Source organism: Danio rerio, chromosome 10 (assembly GCF_049306965.1).
Source record: "Danio rerio strain Tuebingen ecotype United States chromosome 10, GRCz12tu, whole genome shotgun sequence".
NCBI lineage: Eukaryota > Metazoa > Chordata > Actinopteri > Cypriniformes > Danionidae > Danio > Danio rerio.
Window position 1 is genome coordinate 35,130,090 of NC_133185.1, and position 16,084 is coordinate 35,146,173.

General features: G+C 37.0%; 1 protein-coding gene and 1 long non-coding RNA gene across 8 annotated transcripts in view; one reads left to right on the plus strand and one right to left on the minus strand.

Annotated features, from left to right (window-relative positions):
- Nucleotides 1-16,084, plus strand: part of ntm (neurotrimin) — a 631,630-nt gene that overhangs the window by 217,789 nt on the left and 397,757 nt on the right.
- Nucleotides 5,233-7,975, minus strand: LOC137496593 (uncharacterized). The gene is made up of 6 exons (XR_011017061.2): nucleotides 7,938-7,975; nucleotides 7,512-7,617; nucleotides 6,419-6,545; nucleotides 6,161-6,246; nucleotides 5,792-5,834; nucleotides 5,233-5,693 (listed from the first exon to the last, which is right to left on the minus strand). It is a non-coding gene; the product is annotated as an uncharacterized lncRNA (long non-coding RNA).

Here is a 16,084-nt window from a genome sequence, read left to right on the forward strand (position 1 = left end):
CGCCTGCTCGTGCTGTCGACTTACTGACTGACTAATAAATATTGGAACAGCTGTTAAGGAACTAGGACATCACAATGCCCTGTTTTAAAGATGAAATGCAGCCATACATTCCTCTGGCTACATAATTTAAGTTCTTCAGAAATGTATATAGGGCCACGTTTTCAGAATGAGCCTATGTTGACCAATCAGAACGAAGAAAATGTTGCAAATTCTGCCATGAGGCAAAAATTGGTTTTAGTGGCCACGACTACACTGTTACCAAAGTTTCTGAAAATCTGCCCAACGTTTTCAGAAAGTTTTGGTATGAGTCAACCAACATTGCATTTTATTTCATGTCCACAATGCAAAGAAAACAACAACAACAACAACTAGGTTTTGAAAATACCTGTGTTTGTGTTGACCAATTTCTCCACATACAGTGTCTCATTGTTTAAAAGAATTTTAACTGGAAAAGTCTGCAGTTAATAAACTCATTTTAAACCATTACATAATAATTCCACAGATCTAGAATGTGGCTTCATTTGTACATTGTTGTATTATATACATTTTCAATTTTCATTATCATAGTTCAAAAAATGTATCTCGTATAATAACACTCAGCTGATGTTTGGACCATCCAGCTTGTTACAGTCTTTACTGCTTCACTGAATTGGTTACACACACAATGATTTGATGACACTTGTTTTAAAGAGGATGATTTTAAGGATGTGACTTTAAATGTTTACTGAGCTAAAAGTACTCCATGGTACAGTCAACAACCCTCTCAGAGAAGATGAGCTTCTGGAAGAGCTCACAAAAACAGATTAACTAGTCAATTTATGACAATACATGCTAGAAATGAGGATGATTATTTCCAGAGGCTGTGGATTAAAGGTAATAGGGTTAATAAGTAAATAATGTTCAGGCTTTAGTTTATTTTTCTTCAGAAAACATTGTATTATTGTCATGAGCCTCAGTTGTTAATGGAGTTGTGAACTATTTTATTACTTTATATTGTTCTCTATGTAAATGAGATTTGGACATAAAAATATCACAAGTTTTATACAATTTCTGTCCTATCTTGATCCCTATTATCAGAACACTCCACTTGAATATGTGTGGTGAATTGTAGACTTAAAAAAAGTAAACAGCCACTGGTTTGATTGGAACAGTTTTGCATATTAAAGCAAATCCATTGCTTTGTTTCTAACATTCTAAAGTTGGACAGAAGAGCTTTGTGCTTCCCAATAAACTCCTGCATATATTTGACAGCCTACAAAAAAAATGCTACTTGTTCAAACTTATTTGAAATCATCTGAATCAATTCAATTCTGCAGTTGTTTTGGGAACAACCTTACACTGTAAAAAGTGATTAGTTACTTAAAGTGAGTAAACCAATTGCCTTAAAAGCAATAAAAGCAATCTAAGTAAACCCATTGTAACTTGGAACTGTTAAGTTCCTAAGGACTTCATTTTTTTTATAATTATGTAAATTGTACTCACTTTTTTAAAAATAAAAATAAACTAATCACTTTTTTCTAATACGCCTTTATTATATTTGTTTTTTTTCCCCAGCTTGTCTGTATCTAGCAAAATTGCATACAGTGAAATAAATCTGCTCTTCCAGACTCCAGTGTTTCTTCTAAATTCAATACAGGCTATAAATGTAGATTTTAGACTTAATGAAGCCAAATATGTAATATTGTAATAATTACAATAATTATTTGAAAACAGATGTGCTAAAATAGTCTGACACATAAAAGTCATAATTATAAACATGAAGTCAATTTAACAGTTCCAAGTTGCAATGGGTTTACTTACATTATCTTGGTAACGTCAATTTGGTACTTTAAAGTCAATTGTTTAACTCATTTAAGTAACTAATTACTTTTCACAGTTTATGCTCAGTCCATTTAAATAGACATTAATGGCAGGTTTAATAAAGTCAGCATAGCATCTTCTCACTTTTAGTTTTTCTAAAATTCAACGTCAAATTATGAGTTTATAAGTGGAACTAAAGTTTATCTGTGGAAGAGTTGAACAAAAAATCTTAGCGATACTCTCTTTAAATTACTTAATGTAGGGATCAGAATTAAAGCAACGCACAGACTGTGTTTTCTATAACACAGAATTCACAGTGATTAGTTTCTATGCAATTCTACATTGGCCACATTATTTTTATTTCAGGGAACAATATGCAATAGTCCAGAAGATCAGTCAGAGAGTGATTGTGGATAGCCTCAATACTATTTTTAAAAATCTGCATTTCAGTCCGTCTATGCTCAAAGCAATCTCACCATGGCATTTGGTAACTTTTTGAATTTGCGGCCTTTACTGTATGAATTTGTAAGATGTAATTGATACATTTTAGTACGATTTGCTTATCCACAAAAGACGGTTGAGTTTTGGGGTGGGGTTTGAGGGCACACCTCCTTTTAAAAATGTTAATTTTTTGTTTGAATTAAATTGTATGAATGAAACGAATTAGCTTCTTTTCTAAAATGATGTAACATAGTAACATTTTCTTGTAAGATTAGGCTGTCTATACTGAAACAAACCACCAACTTCAAAGTAAAACAGGGACTTTAGCATTTTAAAAAGGCTCAGTTTTTGTTGGTCAAAGATGGCAGAGTAGTTAGGACACCAAATATGACTGTAGCAAAACCTGAATTTTAAAATAAAAATGCAAAGTATTTCTAAGGTTTTGAATTGTAAAACATAACACATAACATAATTTTGTAGCTCAACAGTCTCTAATATGGCAAAAAAAAATCATGCAAATGTACATTTCTCATGACAGCTTTAATTTAGTTTTGCCTTTATCTATATTTATTTTATCTCTCAAAGCACCACCAGCGATCGACTTGCTTTTTCAGAATCACCACAGTTTCAGTTACAAAATATTTAATGTTTTTCTAAAGAAAAAAAACAACAACAACAGAGGCTTATTGTAAAAAAAAAAAAAAACAAAAAAAAAAAAACGTACCCCTGTATACATTTTTGGAGAGCGCAAATTATGCAGCCAGAGCTACGTATGACTGCATTTTGGCTTTTAAATGAACAATACGGGGCGATATGACGCCATAGATGCCTTCTGTTTCTTTCTGCGCTACTATCTGACCGATGTACCAGTTTGCCCAGTAGCTCGCCTTGTACATTGGCTGACTTGGATCAGGCACAATTGGCACTTGTGATAGGAATTTAAGATCTGAAAAAGCGTACACAGCGGCCTCTGGTGGATTCGCAAAAAAAAACAAAAATGTACCTAATATGAGGTATTTCACAGTCTCCAGAAAGGTATATAGGAGTACATATCAATAATGAGTCTGGGTTTCAAGAAAGTCCCCTATGTTGTAGGTAAACTATTCCTTTAATGTCACTATTTTGTGTGTTCTGTTTGCCTCTGAGTCTGAAAATCAGTCTCACTAGATAAGAAAAAGTGGAGCGATTTCTAGCCATGCATCACAGGGGTGTTCATAATCACTTTATTTATCATTCCCCTAGATTAGAAAATAAATTGCCTCAGCCTCCGCATGCCTATCAGAGTGTTTTCAGTATAACCTCAGATTCAGACGTTTTGCCTTCTTGTAGCTCAGAGCATCTCTGGGTGTAATTGGCTGTTCGAGGAAAGGTTGTAATAGCTCTGTCTTAATGACCCACACACCAGCACACTGGACATCTATGCGGTTTTCTAAAAAAGAACGCCGCAGAAATTCTCCCCGACTGGACTGTGGAGGATCCCAGAATGAGCTTAGCAGCTTTCTTTTATTTTCCTGACCTGCCCGAGTCATTCGTCTCTCTGTTGTCAATATGAGCAGCGCAAAAAATCCATTTAATGTGTGCGTTTATTTTTTGCCCATGGCAGCACATTGATATAGCATGATCTCGCTCTGCACTTTAGGTGTTGAATGGGTTTCTTGTGTCCACTATATCAGACTCTGGAATAGCTTGGTCACCTGATTACTAAAGTTAATGGCAGCCCAATGATAGATCATGTAGCAATTCTACTATTTTTTTTTAGTAATGAACAAAGATAATAACAAGTGGTGAGGTTCTATACTTGACTTGGTGATATTTATAATGGTAGTTATCTGTTTCTTGTGAATATACAGAACTTGTGGTGCTGCATTAAAAATAGTTTAATAATTAAAGGTTCTAATTAAAATAATTAAAAAGTTCTAAGATCAATGTAAAGGGAGACCTTGGTTTTACAGTCAGCTTAGCAAAGCCTACAACTTTGGGACTTTGGGGACTACAAAAATACTTCCGGCCCCTGTGAGATCACAAAAGTTCGTTACTGCACACACACAATGCACAGCTAAGGGCCGTGGCCAGAGGCGCTGTAACTGTCACGGTTGTGGATCTATCTGCTCTTTATTTGAAGTGTCTGGGTTGTGTGACAGTTCATTAATATGGTATGTGTTTCTAAGTATGTGTGCTTTTCTCTCTGTGTTTGTGTGGGAGTCGCGTGCCTGTCAGTGGGTGTTTGTTTTCATGTCATCAGCTGAGCGGTCACATGATTGTTACCGGAACTATTGCGTAACACCGCTCGGCTGAAAATCAGCACGCTACAGGTGTAGCGCATTTTTGTACCTATAAATGTTCAGCGTTCCTGTCTCACCTTTTCAGTTCGTTGTATGCTCACGGTGCTTTGTCTTTTATCAGGATCCTCTCGCTGATTCTCGCTGGTGGTGAGTGGCTTGGTTGATTCCTCGTTGCACTCTCTGATGCTTCCGGTTTCTTCGATGATGACTGTTTGATCCACTCTGTTGACGAGTGTCATGAACTTTTTTATCGGCGCTGCCGAAACAGATCGCTACTGTTTATTCCTTCTACTAAGACTGTGTACTTCCAGCCACTCACCAATTTTCATTGTCTTTTTGTGTGATCATCATTAATACACTGTTTACACAGCAAAATATGGGGACCCAAAACAACTCTATGGTTGTTAATTTCAACCCTTTGAAAGTGTCTCATGGGGTCCACTCAAAACAGAGTTAAATCAACACTTTCAAAAGGGTTGGCACATTGACACCGAAGTAAGGGTTAATTTTAATTCCGGGCAGAGTTAAAATATGTAACTATATTTAACACCGCCTGGTGTAATATATTGTTATTTTATTCAACTCTCTTGAGTGTAAACATGGTAAAAAGGTCAAATAGACTGTAAATTACAAAATAAAAAACATTTTATTTTAAAACATTCACCACTTCAACAATTCATTCAGTTTTTAAAATGCAACAATGTCAAATATGCTTTAAATGTTTTATTAGTACAGACAGTATCAACAAAATATGTATGACCAGTGCTCAAAAAGGCTGTTTCAGTGCTTTGGTCCAAACTTGATGTTTCATCAGAGCAATTTGAAAGTTCAATATAGCGTCACTCATAGTTTTCTTCTGAACGCATAGTTTTCTTCTGAAATTACATTTTAAACAACTTGGCGTGCAAATCTTTCACTTCTGGTGTTTCCTTGGTCCTCCATATCAAACACAGCAGTTTAAATGAAGGTACAAATGCTGTAAACTTGTGTGAAAACAAACTGGAGCTAGGAAATCTCATCAAGCATGTCCTGTGAATGAAGTGCTTCCCAGCCACATGATGACCTTTTTATCCATGACGATGTAGCAGCTGCTGATCGCTCGTCTGGTGGTTCCTGATGCACGGATATAGGGTGATGCTCATCTAAGAACTCTTCAAGACTCCAGCATGACTAAGAAAAATGTTTAAAAAACAAATTGCAATCAAATTCTATGATATATTTAAAAGAACATTTAAAGTAAATGAAACATTCAAGAAATCTAAACTCACCTTTTGAAAATCTACATGATGATCCACAACTTGACTCTCCCAGCTGGTTGAGGTGACAGGATATGGAAAAGTAGAAAAAACACATACATCACTGTTGGATCTCCAAAAACAATTAGGTTAACCACTATGACTAGAAATGGAAAAACAGGCAGCTGTCTGTCCAGAATCCTGAATTTAACACAACACTTGGAGCAAAATTTAGAGGAGCTTAAAATCTTTTATATCATTTAGTGATGCTGACTTCCCCAAAATATTGGCCACAGTGTAAAAATTATTTATAAACTTACAGTTTTCTGTAAGCGTGTGCGTGCATGTGTGTGTGTGTGTGTGTGTGTGTGTGTGTGCGTGTGTGCGTGCGTGTTTCTTTACCAGATTCAACTTGTTAGGCCCTTTCAGGTCCAGTATTGACGCCACCTTTCCTGGAGTCTAGCAGATGTTTCAGGTCCAAATATAATCTAAAATATTAGGATAAGCAGATGAGGAAAAGTGCAAAGCAAAGCAAAACATTTTTTAAGTAACAGTTCACCCACAATACAAAACTTATCACCTTCATGTCATTTATTATTCTCTAATGCTCAAAACCCTCTCAGCTCATGTGAAACAAATACAGAACTTTATCAAACATACCTTCATTATTATCACCACATATGACCAAGAAGGTGTGCTTGGTCATTTCACCAACTCTGGAAATACACCATCCCTCTCAAATCAGCCACCGTCACAGGGTCTTGTGTTATTGTATAGAGAACTGTGGCTGTTAAAAAACAACAACACATTAGTATCAAACACATATGCATAATCTTCAGATAAAAAAGAGAGATGAACATCACAAAGTATGCCTCACACTTTCAGATATCTTTTGATTCAGATGTTGATTATTGATAATAAATCTACAAATCAAACCTGTATCATCATTAGGCTGCTCAAATATGAATCAGTTGATTAATTTTACAGACAGGTGGCTGTTTACAACGCACTAAATTGTCTTTAATAAAACGGAAATGTTGTGTACAGTACATGCTAAGTTTAAACTATAGTTTTAAGCACAATATCATGCGGGAGAAAAAGCTTGACTAAGATGTTCCTGACTACAGAAATAGCCTAACTTACTAACGTCATACATCCCGAGTTGGGAAAAGTCATTTTCGGGGGATACAGAGTTGATTTGCGGGAGGTAGCGGGAGAGATGAGTACCTGAAGAGCAATGAGATGAGTTGCGCGCGACGTACCTAAAGAGCGGTGGGGGTGACTTGCGCGCGACGTACCTGAAGAGCTGGGAGGGATGCGGTGGAGAGGGGTGTGCAAAGTGTTTAATGACCGGGCGGGAGACGAGCGATTTCCAGGAGATTATCATTCATTTGCGGGCATCTACTTGGGCATCTGGGAGTCTCTGTGCATTTGCGGGATAACGTTAACGTTAGTCCCGCAACTTCCGGGAGACTTCTGTAACGTCAAATGTCTGATAAAGTGCAAACGCGGTCATTTAAAGACATTAATGTTAACATTCCGACTTTAATGGTTGTCAACACTTAATATAATTCAAGCGTAACTGTTACATTATCACACGAGTCTATGGACTAACGGTATATGGACGGCCACGAATCAACCAGTTTAAAAGGGCCGCGGTGTTTAAAATAACCAAATTAACGTACACGAATAACAAACAATCATATGTTTCAGTCAGGAAGCCTTTTACAAGTAAGCATGTTCATTTACTCACCAGATATGTTTTAGAAACTCTCCAGAGCTCATGGAAACCGTCCTGTGTTGCCGTTAGCATCCGGGCAGAGTAGGCTAGGCGCTCCGGGGATTCCCTCGCTAGTTTGCTTCGAATTAAAGGAGAAGTGTCGATTTTATTTTACAGATGGGTAACAACGCACAAAATGGCATTAAGCGTGACAGAAATGTGTTGAACATGTACATTTGATGTTTTTATGCACTATGTATGCGTGAGCATATATAAAAACATTCTTGAAAAGAAGTCAATAGTAATGCAGTTAAGCTAGATACACAAACGACCATGAATGAACCGCAGAAGTTTAAAATTGTCACTCTATTCTAAAGTTATTAACTTAACAATATGTTTACAACTGTATTTCCTTAAAGAAAGTCAGTAAAATACCAACATTTAGGTAGTTTGACTCACCAGTTGCTGTTCTAAACCTCAGATGGAAAATGGCGTCTGGTAAAGTCTTCAGTGACTGGGGCTGCATGAATTCCCGGTTGTTGGAAATAACACCACCAAGTGTTGAAAAGGTAACTCCTTGATTTCGCACTGAATAAAATCAATTTTAACTCTTATTATATTCATTTATCAAAATCTAACTCTTTAACGTCAACACTTTACTCTGAAATGCTTCAACACCGAGAATTTAACTCTGACGAATTTGCTGTGTACTTGCAATTGGGTTCCACGTCCTGATTATTGAGCGTAACAGTAACGTTATAGCAGAGATGGAGCTGAAAATGCGTCCAAACACTGCTGTTTCCACAGAGCTTCGTCTATTTCTATATTTGGGCTTCCAAAGGACACGACAATAAGACAGAAGTGCTTACAGTTCAATATTAATTATGTTCCAGAGAGTTATAATATAAATAACAAGCATGACTTGACAAAACAGCTTGCAGAATCTCTCCCAGTTCAGTGCTGGATTCAGTTAAAATATCCTCAAAGCAGAAGCTGTGAGCTACAACCTGTAAGTGTTTTTATTTGTTAAAATTGATCATGAAATGTACAGTGTAGCGTTAACTGTAACCTGTAGCAACAATGTAAACAATGAGAAATGCTGCTTTGCACCACAAACAATTTAGCTACAAATTCATATTTGTCAGTCAAACTGCTGTAAACACACACAGACACACACACACATTCCACCAGCCCGTTCGTGTATATGTGTGTGCGCAACTTTGCATTGATTCTCTATAGGCAGCTTTTTCATGCGTTTCACATGTCAGATAATGAAGTCGTAAAAGATATGTGGATGATTCATATTATTTACATCTGCATATTCCGGATATATGTGAAAGACATTGTGTAACGCGTTGAGTTAAAAAAAAATACAGGATAGCTTACCTAACTTGTGTTAGCAGCAGAAAAATAAATCAAGGCTCACACAGGTCGCATCCCACATCTTGTGCTTTATTCTTTTGTCATTATATATAGAGAAAATAACCTAATCCGAGCATCAGAGAAAAAAAAAAAAAACTCCCGTGCACATGCGCTTGTTACAGAAAGTTCACACATTCACACACACACACACACACACACACACACACACACACACACACACACACACACACAATGACTGTTAAATGAGCCACACCCCATTTTTACAAATTACAGACACTTGTCAGATTTTATTTAGTGAACAGGCCGGAGGTTGACTGAGGTTTACACAAATTATGTTTTGACTATATGGCAAGCACTGTTGTTTTCTAAACGAGCAAATTACTCCTCAGCCCACCAACAACAGCCCTCTCTGCAGCCCCCCATTGTCTCTCCTATCTGACTCTTTTCATCTTGAGCGCCTTGCAGAGCCACACTTAAACATGCAAGGCATGAACTTCCTCCGGCAGACACAAAACACTCTTTGTGAGTCGACTGCAATTTCTGTGCTGCTGTTGCACACCAGCAATGCTGAGGCCACAAGCATGCTGATCTCAACATCTAACATTCTTCAAATGCTATTTTACACATAGATGCATACTATGTGTGTGGATGCATTCAGCTCCATGTTGACAAACCTTTTCCTCCACAGTTAAATCACGGCGTACTGTTGCCTGTTATTGAAAGCAAATAAACAATGGCACTGAGTAAGCAAGATACTCTGCTGGAAATTACAAATAGAAATTGATTTCTTCTTATTATTATTATTATTACTTTTTTTCCTCCCAAAGTTTGTTAATCATTTCTGTCAATTGATGGAGTTTTGGCCCCATGGTCTAGAGTTTTTTATTTTATTTTTTATTCTCTTTATGAGTTATGGGTTTGTTTTGGGCATAACATGCATTAAGCCAATCAGAGTCTCATCTCTGATTCCATTTAAGAGCGAGTTGCAGTCATGGCATGTCGCATTTGCTATTTACATGGCAGCCTTAGTAAGCAGAAAACTGAATGCTTTATGAGTATGAGGAAATGGATCTGCTAGTATGCAAGGTTAAAGCAACCCCTTAAGATGAAGAAGGCATGGGAGTAGGTAGCAGGTATTTTTGTCTATTTATGTAAACGATAAAAATATTTGACATTTTAATCCTATAATTCTTCACATTTTAAGATTGCTGCAACGGACTCAAATTCTCAGAGCTATAACTCAAATTGGGGAAACTCAAATAGATATATGTGTTATGGCATACATTTGGCTGCATTTTGTGTGTAAAACGGATGCCATGGGGCGGTATGACGCCATTAAAAAGTCTGTTTCTTTTTGCGGTACTGCTGACAGATTACCTTCTTATATGGGCGACTTTACTGGCCAGATCAGTTTACTCTGTAGCTTGCCTTGAACGGTATCAGGCTTCAAGTCCGGCAAAGGACCAGAAGGTTTCAGAAACTAGAAAAAAAGCAGTGTGAAACTGGTAAAAGCATGCAGCAGCGATACACTTTTCTCTTATAGCATGCTTTTGAAAACACTATCAGTTGGGTTTAGAGAAGTGGTTGGTTGTGTCAGTTGGCCGGATGCGACAAGGAAGTCTAAATGTCTTGTATGATGACTCTCAACATGTCCTGGTGACATTTTTGAGATTCACAGAAATGTTATATATTTGTGTGCTGCTGTGCATTCCTGTCAGTGTAATAAGCAATGTGTACTGTATGCGTGTTTTTGGATCTTCCAGCACTTAAAAATTACTTTTGCTGCTTGTTCAAACTACATATTTAAAATTAGTTGAAACAAAACAATTCTGAAGTTGTTTTCAGTTTGATGTTGAATCCACTTAAATTTGTAAAAACAATTTAGTTAACTTAATTGATTTGTATTTGAACAACATGAAGCCCTGCATTGTTTACAGTGTACCACTATTGCACACTTTAAATAACAAAACAAACCAGCAAAAACCTGTGCCATTTACTTTAGACCAGATTTAGTTTGTCAATTGCAGGCTCTATCTCAATTGTCTCAAAACAGCAACCTGCTGTAGTGCCTAAAAATTAAACCTGCATCAGGCTGAAACTAGCAAAAAAACACTTGCGCTGCACTGCATAGCACTGGGAGTATGATAGCATGTTTTCTTGTAAAGCTGCTTTGACTGTGTGCATTGTGCAAAAATTTGTAACTTATTTAGGGACCATGGCAAGGAAAGTAGGTGCTTGATGTCATGCTTGCTTTTTTGCTTAAATGATGTTTTTTGTGTTTAATGACAGACGTTGTGTATGAATTCAGATACAGTAGAGAGGATTACTTTTTTTCTCTCTGTATTATTCTATAATTCGCAGTCTCAAATAATTTGTTATATTACTGGAGAACCTAAACTTTTTGTGTAAGTTATAGACAATATATGCTTTTATAATAAACTTTGATCCAAATGTTTGTGTAACATATTGTAACCTGCATTCTGGAGATAAACATTCCATTTAACATTCCAGAAAACAATCTGGGTGAATCGCCAGGACAATAAAATCACTTGGCGACGAAAAGTCTGGCTTAGTAATCCGTGGTGACATGTTAACAAGTCTGGGAGACTTCACAGAACCACTCTCTGCCTACTTCAAAAGAACATGACAGATAAGATAAGAAAGAAAATGAACTCATCAGATCGAGAACCAGCACAAAACCAATGTGTTATGTTTTGTAAACTTTGTATCTCATTTCTGACTTTTCTTACCTGTGTAACATCTCTTATAACCTGTATGCATGTTCCATTTAGGCCTTTGTAAAGCATAAATATTGTAAGGATATGAAAAATTATGTTGATGTACTTTCAACCCCCCCCATGTTTGGTACCGATGGGTTTCTGCTGACATTTTACAACACATGATGCATAGATCGAGACCATAACTCGCATTGCTTTATTCTTTAAAGCCCTGTATTAAATGCCTGTCCGCATGCTTTAGGCATTTGCATACGAGCAGCCCAGAGACAAAGGAAGGTTCGCGCGCAAACTTTCCCCTGAAATCATTGGTCAGAATGCTGTACGGGTTGTCACGTGACCCGCAGGTATAAGCACACTTCCCCCCAAACATCTGGGCAGAAAGAGAACGTCCCAAAAAGGAACATCATTGACGGTGGTCCCTTTAAGGGCCACACGGCTCTTCACAGCCGCATGGACTTTCCCGCCACGTTTTCTTTATTTTCCGGCAAAGTAAATCCAGTTTAAAGTTTGCGATCGTGTTCGTCCGAACTGCATTACAAACTCCACGCATCAAAGGACATCAAGAGTAGTTTTCATCACGACGGAAGAGAGACGCATAAAAGAGACCTCCAGACATGAAAAACCAGGTGATTTTAGTTATGCGATTAAGCTGTGCCCCTTTTATCAAAAAGGTGTGTTTTATAACCTTGGTGGTCCTTAATGATGCGGGTGGAACTGAAAGTTTTGTCACTCTTTTATCTGAAATCTCTATCTCCTCGCTTTACTATTTCTCTTTGTTGTTACACGTTCTATAGACCCGATATCTCCGCGTGGTTTGCCTTTGTTCTGTGTTAAATGTATGTTTGTGCGTTTGTTTGTTCGTTACGTCTGACTAGTCAATAAATTCCATTATAATCAAATGAATTGTATTGTTTGCCTCACGAGAAAATGTCACTGAAATACAGATTCCCCTGCCTAGCTATTATAAGTTGTTTAAAACTTTTGAATGATTAATCTACTTCACAAGAAGTAGCAATTAAATTCCCTTTTCCTAAATGAATAGATTACCGTGTCCGCTCGGAAGAGCGGCGGCTCTGCTTGTGTTCGTTTGGTCAAATTAACAATAAATTGATCCGGAATATTAATGATTAATAATAATTCGTTGTTGTTGATAATTAATATTCATAATCTGGGAATCCGCTCGGTCGCGCGAGCATGATCATTTACAATCATATGTTTGTTTGACCAAATTGACTGAAGCTTAAGCCGGAATATTAATAATTAAGAATAAACCGTTATTGTTGATTATTAATATTCATAAAATGAGCTAATTTCATGTTACATTTGGTTCTTAATTTTATTGTTTGTTTCTGGTGCATCATTTAATGATGATTCTTATGATACTATTTTCAGGATTTTCAATGAATTCAGACATGAATATGAAATAAGCAAAAAAAAAAAAATAAAAAAAAAATATATATATATATATAATACACAACTATTTAAGACATACAAAAATATACAATTTACAAAAATATAAGCCAATTCAAATTAATTGGGAAAAGAGTTTGTGAATTTTTTTTTTTTGAAAAGTTTTAAGTATTCCACATGTTTGACCATATGCAGGTGATGCAACCACAATTAAATACATGCATCATTTCTAGAAAAACTTTTTGATGAAGGGTGAACCCAAGAACAGCAGCCGCTCTTTGGATGAATGTTAAGTAAAAGCAGAACAGATCGCGATGTCTGTCCGAGTATATAGGGCTCATGCTGAGCCAAGGACACTCGTATAACAATATAGCAGAATACTAATATAGCAGAATATTAATGCTCTTCATTCAGACGCTTCAGCTAATTCATATGCACAAATGTCAGGTTATTGTTTCGGATGCTAATAATAGTTGACCTCAACCTCCGTCTTGACTATTCATTAGTAAATATCAAGCCTTGAAGTAAGAATGCCAAAATCCTTTATTTACATTTTTATTTCTATATATTTAAAGTGTCAAGGGAGTTTTTTTTTTCCTGGCTAGATGAATTATTACAGTATATTTTTCTTTGTTCCAGTCATCGCCTCCTAAGTTTAATACATTTGCGTCTCCAGTAATAGGCCTACTGTTTTCATGCCGATTAACTTACAAATGGAATATTCTCATTCCCCCATTGGCTTAACATGACATTTGTATCAATTACATGTGGTTATGATTTTCTGGATGTAAACTGTGCTGGGGACAGACAACAGCCGGATGATAGGCTGCGTAATATTAATCAGACATGCAACAGAGGGTGTCTGAACCATTTGGCTTATTTATTTAAAATTATTTCATTTTAGCTATACAGTGCATTGTATTTCATGATTTTGTAACAGCTTAATTTTATTTAGTTATTTATTACTTGTTTATTGTTAAACTTTACTAACATTTAAGTCTGTCTCTTTCAGGTGCTGTTTAGATACAAATGTGAAATGTACAGTATACACTATCTGACAAAAGTCTTGTCGCCTATGCAAGTTTTAGGAACAACAAATAATAACTTGACTTCTAGTTGATCATTATGTATCAGAAGTGGCTTATATAAAAGAAAAACCCTCTAGATTACGCTTATTTGACCGAAATAAAATAAGATCATGCCTTGATTTTTAGTTATTTAATTAGGACAGTAAGTTCTGACTTGGCTTATACAAAAATTGTGTCACTTACCAGAACCAATGTACAGTATATAAAGTCATGATGCAGTAGAAAAAGAATTAATATTGTGAATGACTTCCATGAGCTTAGCTGACTCCATCCATACATCACTACAATGACTCAAATAGCTTATTACAAAGTCATCTGGAATGGCAAAGAAAGCGTTCTTATAGGACTCCCAGAGTTCATCTAGATTCTTTGGATTAATTTTTAATGCCCCCTTCTTCATCTTATCCAGATATGCTCAACAATGTTCATACCTGGTGACTGGACTGGCCAATTAAATTTTAGTTACTGTGCATATATAGAAATAGAAGTATAATACATTTAATGAAATGAAATATCACAAAATTCTCTATGTTTTTTATTTTATTTATTTTTTCTTATTTAAACATGCATACATACATACATACATACATACATACATACATACATACATACATACATACATACATACACTCTAAGAAAGGAACATAACCTTAAAAAAAACAAAAAACTGGTTGATGGTAAATCATACAAAATGTTTACTTTTTTAGGTCCGTTAGGATTACCTAAATGATTTGCTAAATGCCAGAATAATGAGAAATATTTTTTTTATTAATTTCTAGACAGTGAAAAGGTTACATACATTTCCTTGGTATTTTTTTTTAGCTTTGCTTTTAAACTGTAAAACTTTGGTCAAATGTTTTGGGTATCCTTCCACAAGCTTTTCACAATAGTTTAAAAGAATTTTGGCCCATTTCTCCAGACAGAATTGATGTAACTGAGTCAGATTTGTTGGCTGTCTTGCTCGCACAAGCTTTTTCAACTCTGCCCACAACTTCTCTATAGGATTGATACCAGGACTTTGTGATGGCCCTTTTCAAAACATTCACTTCGTTGTCCATAAAGCACATTTTAACTAATTTGGCAGTCTGTTTATAGGCTCATGGTCTGTTTGGAAGACCTATTTGTGGCCAAGATTGAATTTCCTGGCTGGTGTCTTGAGATGTTGCTTCAGTATTTCTACATAATGTTCTTTCTTCATGATCCCATCTATGCTGTGAAGTGGACCAGTCCCTCCTGCAGCAAAACAGCCCCACAACGTGATGCTGCCGCCACCATACTTCACAGTTGGGATGGTGTTCCTAGGCTTGTAAGCTTTCCCGTTTGTCCTCCAAATGTATCACTGGTTGTTAAGGTCAAAAAGTTCAAACCCAAGCTCATTCTGAAAACGTTGTCCTGCGGACGTTTCTGGAGACAGCGGATTATGTCCCGGGAGGTACGTACGGCCGCGTTTATTTTTTTTAAAGCGAACAATGCGGGGCGGTGTGAAGCCGTTCCCTTTCGTGCTTGCCGGCCGACCGCTTACCTTCTTGTGGAGGGCTTCCCCGCTGCAACCCGTTTGTCCACTCAGCTCATCGTGCATGTCGGCAGGCTCGAGATGCAGAGAGGAGTCCACCACGGCGACCGGTTTCGAGTCCGAGGAAGAGCGGTTCCAGCAATCAGGGAAGACAAAAACAGAATCCCAAAAATTAAGTGAACGAGGTTTCGTAACAGGGTGAGAACGCGGTGAAATCCAAAAACGCGGTAAAAAAAAAATCAGGGCTTTTATTTTTTTTGTAAACTGTTGCTTGGGTTTAGGGAAACGAGCGGGCGGGCAGGTCGATCGGTAAGATTGGTTGGGTTCAGGGAAGGAGGAGGGCGGGTCAGCAGATTGGCCCATTGAGCAGTCAATCATCCGGTCAGTTGGACAGGGACCTCTGGCGGGTTCATACGAGAACAGCGCAGGCGCGAACCGCACTCGTGAGAGGCGTCTGAGACGCGAAAAGCGCAC